Source organism: Chelonia mydas, chromosome 11 (assembly GCF_015237465.2).
Source record: "Chelonia mydas isolate rCheMyd1 chromosome 11, rCheMyd1.pri.v2, whole genome shotgun sequence".
In the NCBI taxonomy this organism is placed as follows: domain Eukaryota; kingdom Metazoa; phylum Chordata; order Testudines; family Cheloniidae; genus Chelonia; species Chelonia mydas.
Genome location: NC_051251.2, coordinates 62,037,089 through 62,046,267, shown reverse-complemented (window position 1 = coordinate 62,046,267; position 9,179 = coordinate 62,037,089). Strand labels below are relative to the sequence as shown.

General features: G+C 41.5%; 1 protein-coding gene across 5 annotated transcripts in view; it reads right to left on the bottom strand.

Annotated features, from left to right (window-relative positions):
* Positions 1 to 6,288: 6,288 nt before the first annotated feature.
* The window catches only part of ADAM23 (ADAM metallopeptidase domain 23), a 175,735-nt gene continuing 172,844 nt past the window's right edge, over positions 6,289 to 9,179 (bottom strand). For 4 of the 5 annotated variants that reach the window (XR_005227299.2, XR_006285069.1, XR_005227300.2 and 1 more), the window contains one exon: positions 6,289 to 8,682. The gene's annotated coding sequence lies outside the window, so the exon portion shown is untranslated. The remainder of the gene's footprint in view (positions 8,683 to 9,179) is intronic. The other variant, XR_006285068.1, reaches the window with a different exon arrangement.

Below are 9,179 nucleotides of genomic sequence, written 5' to 3'. Positions count from 1 at the left end.
TCACCCCGCATGTGCCACTTGGTTGAAAGGACAGTTCTGAGTGAAGCACTTTGATGGGCATCAACCTAAAACTAAGGTGGCAAAACCCATTACTGAATAGCAGATATTTTCACTTATGACCTTTTCTTCTATCGTTTCACAACCAAACTTTCTGCGTGGGGGAGAGAGATTTTTTCCCTGTGTTTGAAGAAAAGTAGGATTCACCCTTGGTTTTCTCAAGTGACTGTCAGGGATTGCTAGGCCCCTTGCACGGTTGGAAGTTAGGGTGCGTTTATCTCAGATCAGTATCGTCAAAACTCCAGCACTACCTTCTTCCCTAAAAATACACCATCTTTACCAATTTAAAGCCTTCTTACCAGCTTAGTGGCTCCCTCTCCAGTTTTATAGTGTTCCTGCACTGTGGTGGCAGGTCTACAGTATACTGAGAGTAGAAGTGTTGTTCTAAACCAGCCCTAAAACAGGCTAAGAGTAACCAATTTAGGAAGAAAGATGGAGAGACTAGTTTGTTTTGTTGAGTATTCAAGAACGGCTGAGGTGTGGGTGAGCTGGGAGAACTGGAGGTGGGGATATTTATTATGGTCTCTCTAGAAGGGCTGGGTTTTGTGGGATCTACTGTCATTTTCCTATTATTTATTTTCATTTGGAGGATTTCCTCTCGGGCACTCTGTGATAATTCTCAAATAGTCAACCATAAAATTGACCAGACCCATAACCCCCTCCCCACTTCAACCATTAACATTTGGATTTTGTTTGTAAGGGCCTAGAGCCTGGAATAGGCTGCTTCTTGTGTCGATTAATGAAAAATAGTGAAGTAAAGCTAAAGCAAAAGGACAGGAGGAAGATGATCTACAATTCTGTAATAGGTGTTTGCACTAGAGAGGGAGAAGGAATCATTTGCCACAGGTGTTAAAGAAGGGAAAATTGATACCCTCCTAACCTTGCCCTGTAGGGGCGGCTTCATAAAGGAGGATACAGAACTGCTCAAACAACAAGAGCCCCCGCCCCCCCCCCCCCCCCGCACCCTAGTATGCCAGCAGAGGCAGGGGAGAATGAATTACTCTGGCAGCAGTGACTTATACAGTCATGATCCTGCACATCAGACTCAATAATCCAGGCAACATCGTGAGGAGTCCCATCCCTAATACAAGAGAATCTCCATAATACTCTATGTACAGATGGGGGGGCCAGGTGAGCAGCCCTCCAGCTGTGCCATAATCTGCACTTCAAACTGCAAAAGGCTAGTTCAAACATCTGCATGATCTATGTTGACTGGCCTCTCAAGCAGGTGGCGCCTGGCTTATGGGCAGAGCTTGGAGGGAGTACCAGTACTCCCCACTCCCACTCCTCCTGTAATTTGAGTCTTATATAGCATCCATGTAGGGAGACAAGTTCAGCTCTCAGAAACTTTGCAAGTGAGCACAATCTGACATAGAAATTCATCACAGGTGCAGTTAACAGTGCAAGAAATGTTCTGGTAATTAACGTATTACAGAAATGCTTGGGTTTCTGTAGTTATGCCATGACCAAATGATGGTTGTGAACTGTACTGCCATGTAATTAAAAACAATGCAGCACACCAAACTATTCAAAATAAGCAATAATTAGTATTAGGGACACTTGTAGCACTAATTTTAAAATGTGCTTGAAAATTGTCTCAAGTGAATACCATCCTTCAAACCTGTTGAATAATGCATGCATGGCACCAGAGCTTCAGCTGCTGTAAATCAGCATTGATGCCTTGTTGGAGGTACGTCTATTAAAACCAGCTCAGGCTCTGGTCCACATATTGGTTCATTAATGTGCTTCTAACACACTATTCATTACAACTGGCTAATGGAAGGAGGGCCTGCCTATTGGGATTGCAATAGCAGAGATTCACGGTCGTGCAGTGCCTACCAGTGCTTGCAAAGAGGCTTAGGGTTACTTTTATAATAGAGGTACTCTTCTCTACTTAAAAGAGCAAGCATGTGTACTTTATTCACTAGGAGTAAATAGGTATTTGGTCAGAATATGCAATATTAGTTTGCCCCTAAACCTCCTCTTGAAAAATGACAAAAATAAGTATGTAAATAGTTCATTCCTTTTCTCCTCTTCACATACTTGAATCAAAGGGAGGATGGAATAATATCTACAGAATATAAAATATATGCAAAGCTGTAGCGGAGGAGTAAATGTGTTATTTATTTTGAAATAATTAACTGATTTGTCACCTTTCCCTTTAGACTGTCAGAGTCCTAGTTCTGTGGTGCTATTACCTAGACTTGCTCCGTTTTGAAGTTTACTCTTACAGATATTGTTAATGGCAATATAATTTACAGATAATAATACACGCTTGACTAAGACTTCAGCAGAATGAGAGTGCTGTTCCAAGAAGCATGAACTATTATAGTAGCTTCAAGCAGTCATTGAAAAGCTTCAGGAAATTAGGGTTTTTAAATCTTCCTGTGGTTAATGAGGAGGCCCTGAACTCAAGCGTCATAGCTGCTTCATTCTAGAGAATGAAGACAAATAATTCCCTTCTGTGTCATTTATCCCAGAGAAGCAGTGTAGCTAAGGGAGTAGGGTGCCGCACGGGGATTCAGAAGATGTGGGTTCTATGCCCAGCAGTGCCATGGAACTGCTGTGTGACTTTGGACAAGTTGCTTTGCTTCTGTTTCTACTCCCACCCTTTGTCAGTCTTATCAATTTAGACTGGAAGCTCTTCAGGGCAGATTTAAAGCCAGTTTAACCAGCTCCATGGGGTTTCTTGTTTTGTGGCTCCTATATCACCCCCTTTCTGGCCCAAGGGTTTGGGGCATGGCTGGGGAGCTATATGATCTCCACTTTCCATAATGCCCACCAAGAACCATAGACAGCCTGAGTAAGATAGAAAAAGCTCCTTCTTGTGCCATCAACTCTGCCTCCCCTCAACCCAGACTTGCACTAAGCACAGTTCAGCCTATCAGCGATGCTGGCCCTAGATCTCTAATTATGCAATTTCACCTACAGATCAGGTAGTGAAATATTAGTCTTATCACTTGTGCAAAAAAATAATAATAATACTTGCAACTACAATGTTGTGACTGCAATTGATAGTGGGGATAGATGAGGCTCCTTTAAATATTTAGCAAATAGAAGCAGAGTTGCTAATGCCTTTAACATCTGACATGAAAAGCAAATTGGAATTTGCCTTGAACTTGCCGGGAGATCTGATCGTGGAGAAAGGACTTCAGCTGGTATGTTTGTCCAAGGACAGCTATTTTGAATATGTCTTGTTAAAAGGCAAATGCTCTTTGGGTTCACACAGAATCTGAGGCCATGTCTACATGGCAAGTTAGTGTGTAGCAAGCCAGGGTGTGAATCTACAGCACCAGCCAGGCGATGGGGCACTGCTACAGTGCAGTGAAAGTCCTGGGGTGCAGCTTAGCATGCTATGATTGCGAACAGCAGCATGCCAAGCTGTGTTCTAGGACTTACTGGCAAACTTGTACACTGTAGATCCACCCTCAGACATGCAGCACCAAGTTGCAATGGGGGAGGTTTAGGTTGGATATTAGAAAAAACTTTTTCACTAGGAGGGTGGTGAAACACTGGAATGCGTTACCTAGGGAGGTGGTAGAATCTCCTTCCTTAGAAGTTTTTAAGGTCAGGCTTGACAAAGCCCTGGCTGGGATGATTTAATTGGGGATTGGTCCTGCTTTGAGCAGGGAGTTGGACTAGATGACCTCTTGAGGTCCCTTCCAACCCTGATATTCTATGATTCTATGACTCACCCTGTAGACAAGACCATAATCATCTAGTCCATTCACCTCCCAGTTTATATTATTCCTTATTGTACATTTCCCTGGGTTTTGTCCAGTCTAACTCTACCAAATACTGAGGCTTCTCTTCCCTTGGGAGGCTATTCCATAGGCGGATTGATCTCACTACCAAGAAGTTATCCTTCTACTTAGACTAATATTTCCCCCTTCCTTAACAGCTGTGGCTGCTGGAGAGATTTCTGCTGTTCCTTGCCTGGACTCTTCTGCAAGGACTGGGGAGCTGCTGTGAAGCCCAGCTGCTGCTGTCAGAGAAGATCCTTTGTTGTTCTCCTGCTGCTCATGGCAGGAGCTGGGGAACAAGTAGGGGATTTATGTTCTCAAAGCACTCTGAATGGCATGAGGCCTCAGGGAGCCACCATCTGAGAGAGCTGGATTTCCCAACTTTCGTCCTTTGATCAGCCATGGCTGATCCGAGCGGTCTCCAGCTAAACTGGCCCTGCACAGGGAGCTGAATGGCTGTAGGCAGATTTTAAAGCTTCTGACATCCTCCCTTACTATCCAGGCTGCTGGAGGCAGAAACAATTCTGGAGGCAGAATCTGAAAGATGGGTATTAGGAGTATGTTGTCATCAAAAGACCTTATGTACCATCTCTACCTACTGGTTGGGATGAACTATAACCCAAGTGTCTGGACCGGTAGAGAAAATCAGAGAGAGAACATTGATTCTGACATCCTCTAGGATAGGAAAGTACTATGATCCCCACTTATTGATGGGTAAACTGAAGCACAAAGTCTATTTGATTGACTCAGTCACATTGTAAATCGGTGAAAAAGCTGAGAATAGAATTTGGAGGTTCAGATTCCCAGTCCCCAGCTCTAACCACTAAATATGTTAACTGATAATGATAGAAAAATCAATTTCTCATCTCCACTGTTTCATTTTAGGGTGGGATGAAGGAATCCTCATATGTTAATTATGAATGTGAAGTTAGGGTGCTATAAAACAATCTCTGTCTAGATATGATTAAAGGTCTAGAAAACATGACCTATGAGGGAAGATTGAAAAAATTGGTTTTGTTTAGTCTGGAAAAGAGAAGACTGAGAGGAGACATGATAACAGTTTTCAAGTACATAAAAGGTTGTTACAAGGAAGAGGGAGAAAAATTGTTGTTCTTAACCTCTGAGAATAGGACAAGAAGCAATGGGCTTAAATTGCAGCAAGAGCGGTTTAAGTTTGGACATTAGGAAAAACTTCCTGTCAGGGTGGTTAAGCACCAGAATAAATTGCCAAGGGCCATTGTGGAATCTCTGTAATTGGAGATTTTTAAGAGCAGGTTAGACAAACACCTGTCAGGAATGGTGTAGAATGGATAATACTTAGTCCTGCCGTTAGTGCAGGGGACTGGACTAGATGACCTCTTGAGGTCCCTTCCAGTCCTATGATTCTATGATTAGTGAAGAGTCTTTTCTAAGGAATGGATTTATTCAGTGTAAATAAGTTAAGTTGGATATTAGAAATTTGGGAGACAAGGTGAGTGAAATCTTTTATTGGGTCAACTTCTGTTGATGAGAGACACAAACTCTTAAGCTTACACAAAGAGCTCTGTGCAAGATCAAAAGTTTGTCTCTCTTACCAGCTGAAGTTGGTGAGATTACCTCACCCACATGATCTCTCTAATAGCTTGGGACCAACACAGCTACAACAACAGAGTATAAATGAAATACAGCTTTTTGACATCACGGCCGTAGACCAAATCTCTGGATAATTACTTTTCCAATGATGCATTACCAGACTTCTTAACTCTAGGACTGATTCTGGGCCAACTCAAGCAGTCAAAGTCATACATATGAGCTAATATGTCCTACTGCAAATCTAAAGGAAATAATATTTCTAATGATACTAGTCCCCATTTTCCAGTATATGCTATAATTTTACAACAAACACATGCAATAATGAAGTTCCTGCCAATAGCTTGGCTGCATGTTGACTGACTGCTGCAAGTTTTGATGTTCTTGATTCTGTCCACACCATAATCTTCAGCAAATCCCTGACCTCGGAGAACAACAGGATCCTGATCCAGGTTCCTCCCCATCCCCTTTTAGGTTCGGATGGCTGGCAGGTAGACCCAATGGCTGGAAAATGTGAGAGAGTTCTTTGACCTGAACAGGGTTGCTCTTATTTGAGGGATCAAGGGTGCACAGCTCTTGGTCCACCATGGCTATGACTCTTTACTTGGCGCCTCAGGTGAAAGTCAATCAGCAGCATCCAGAAACAGTAATTCCCTCAGCCCTGCTTCCCTTCAAAATACTATTTATACAAAGTGTGCTACAGTGCTGTACACCATAAGCAGACTGATTCCTGGTCCAAGAATCAAGGTGAAATCTGTCAGTCCTACGGCAATGACTTATAGGGGCTCTGTGCATCAGATAAAGAGCTCCCCACCCTAATCAGTTGATCACAGGGACAATGCCAATGACTGTTACTGAATCAGGCATGTAGACAATGGGACCAAAGCAGAAAGGAAGAGTAATGTTGGACAAAGAAGGGTGAGAAGATAAAAATTTTATTAACAGATTAAGAAAGCTATTTGTTACAAAACCTACCCACATTCCCAGCCAAATTTTGGTGCCAACCAGACCTAGTACCTTCAAAAAAAGCAGCATGTTATACCAATCAAAATATGGAATCCAAGTCCCAGAGCAAAATATTTGGTTTAAAACAGCCTACAGTATCCAGATACTTAAGACAGAAAATTAGTATTTGTCACTTTTTAGAGAATCACCACCAGAGAAACATTTTGGCAGTAAATCAGGGGTTCCTTGCATATTATTATAGTGTGGTATTATCAGGTTACCACAGTGATATGCAGTTGCTAATAGAACTAATATCAAAATGGATACACATCTTAGGCCTGATCTAAAGCCCACTGACTTCTATGGGCTTTAGGTAAGGATCCATCTGCTTGAGTATGTGGTTCTAAGGGTATGTCTACTATGCAATCAGAAGGTGTGACTCGAGGTCCCATAGACATACCTGAGCTAGCTTTGATCTAGTTCTGCTCTGATCTAGCTCTAGCTCTGATGTAATGTAAGAGGAATGCACCTGATCATATGTCACCCACATCATTCATTCAAGTCCTATTGCTCCCAATTCATTAATTACTGGCTGCTTACCCAAGTGGGTTATTTCTTATTTGTACATGACTTTTAAAATAGTAGTTAACTTTTACAGCAAGTGCCTCAGGTAGATCGCATGACTGTATCTGTGGTTATAATGGTGCAAGTTTGAAATACAGCACTAGCATGCCATTGTTTCTTGTATCTCATAAGGTAGGTTTGAATCTAAATACTGCCATTAAGTCCACATACCACAGGTCTAACTTAATGCATTTAGGTTATTGAGTAGTTTTAGTAGAGACTACCAACTACTGCTAACTCTGAACTAGTGAGTTTGTGGGGCTGACCTTTCTATACTGAAAAAGTAGGAGTTCAAATGGCAATATAAGTGGAGACTTTAAATAACAGCACAACAAGTAAGTTTGTTAGATTTCAGTGTTAGCATGGAGGCAGATTTAAGAACAGTTAACATACAGTATTGGGAGAAGAAAACAAGAGAGAAAAGGATGTAGTCAGTGCATTACAAAGCTAAGAACACAGAGCTATATTCTGCTCCCCTTGGTGAAATACAGAATGACTAATCAGAAATTAGATATTGTAGGTTTTAAGAGATCCATTATATCTTCCCACAAATTCTGACCTGAGCTACCCTTCGCCTTGGCACCTTGCTATTCGTGTTTTCTGCAATCAGAGTTTTCTTGTCTTCAAAATTCCAGTTGCAGATCTTAGAGTACAGAATAACCAAAGATGTAAAGGTAAATCTATATCTTCCATAAATTCAATCAGTATTCGTCAGAGTACTGATTTGTCAAGTTGTCCATTCTAACATCTGGTTCATGATAAAATAATAAAGAAAAGTAAGTGATAGATATTTTCATTATTTCATTTTCATTTCTAAGCATCAGCTATGTTTAAGCTGACATTGAGATATATATAGTTTTACAGATATGTTAGGTTTGAATGTTTTTTTAATATATATATAATTACTACATAATGCTACAAGCCTTTGCAAAGAAATGGAAATGTTAAATCTAAAAATCAAAAAAAGGAAGTTTAAAAACCCTCATAAGTTGGCAACTGTTTTTTACAGCGAAGTTTAATCATAACTCATATATGGCGGCACTACAAGTGTTATTAAGGAATCAATCTTTCTTAATTAAGTCATACTAGTCCCAATCCAAAGCCCAAGTTTATGGAAAAAAATTGGATAAAATCTGCAAGAGCTTTTATGTAACAGGGACATTTTTGAAAACTTTACCCTTGGACCTCAATGGATTCTGAATTTGGTCCATTATTATATTTTAAAGTACCTTTGTACTTAGTGATAATTTTGACTTAAGAGGGCTTTAAAAACTGTGGGCTAGATCCTCAGTTGATGTCTATCAGTGTAGCTCCAATGATCTTCCTTTCACATCTGCCCAGACTTATGGCCATCTGACTGGGATACAAAAAGAAATGATAGGCTGGTCCAGTCCAAAAGTTCCCAGTCAGTCTGATTTACAGATGTGGGATAACATTTTCAAAAGTGCGTAAAGTGAAAGAAGATTGAGTCCCATTGAAAATCAATGAGTTTTAGGCTCTTACTCCTGAGGGAATTCTGTGCCAAAAAATTAAACATTCTGCAAAATTCTGCATTTTTTTTGTCAACATAACACAATGTAATCACACCAGTTTCAATTATTTTGGTAATTTATTTCAAAATACCTATCAGCAACTATGTCTGTAACCAGAGCCATCCATCCCTAGGGTGAACCGGGGTGACTGCTCCAGGCCCCGCACTTTGGGGGGCCCCATGGGCCAGTGCAATTGGCCAGTGCGATCAGTCCTGGAAGAGATTAATCTGTAACTTCTGCCCTGGGCCCCGCACCCCCCTAGGGATGGTTCTGTCTGTAACAATACAGGCAACAAAAGATTCACAAAATGTTTTTGACAAAGACTCCTTACTAGGCATATTAATACAGAACTCTGATTAATTTAAACTACAATGCAGAAATGTATTTCCTGCACCCCTCAAAAGCAGTGCAAAGGCTTGGGAGAGTCAGGGGTAACAGGAGTGGAGGGAGACAGAAGCAATTGCTGGAAGAAGCCTGGGTGTGAACCTGGGAGGTTGTTGGGTGTGGGTGGGAAAAGTATAGAACACGTTTTTTGGGTTTTTTTGGGCAGGGAGGGATTGTTAGGGAGTCTCCACCATGCAGACCCTGGTTGATCCCTAGCCGCTCTCATTCAGTCAGGCACATCCGTCACTGCACCCCACAACCCCATGTGTCCTTGCACCCCCACTCAGCCACCCTCTCCCTCCCATCCCCATGTATCCCTGCACCC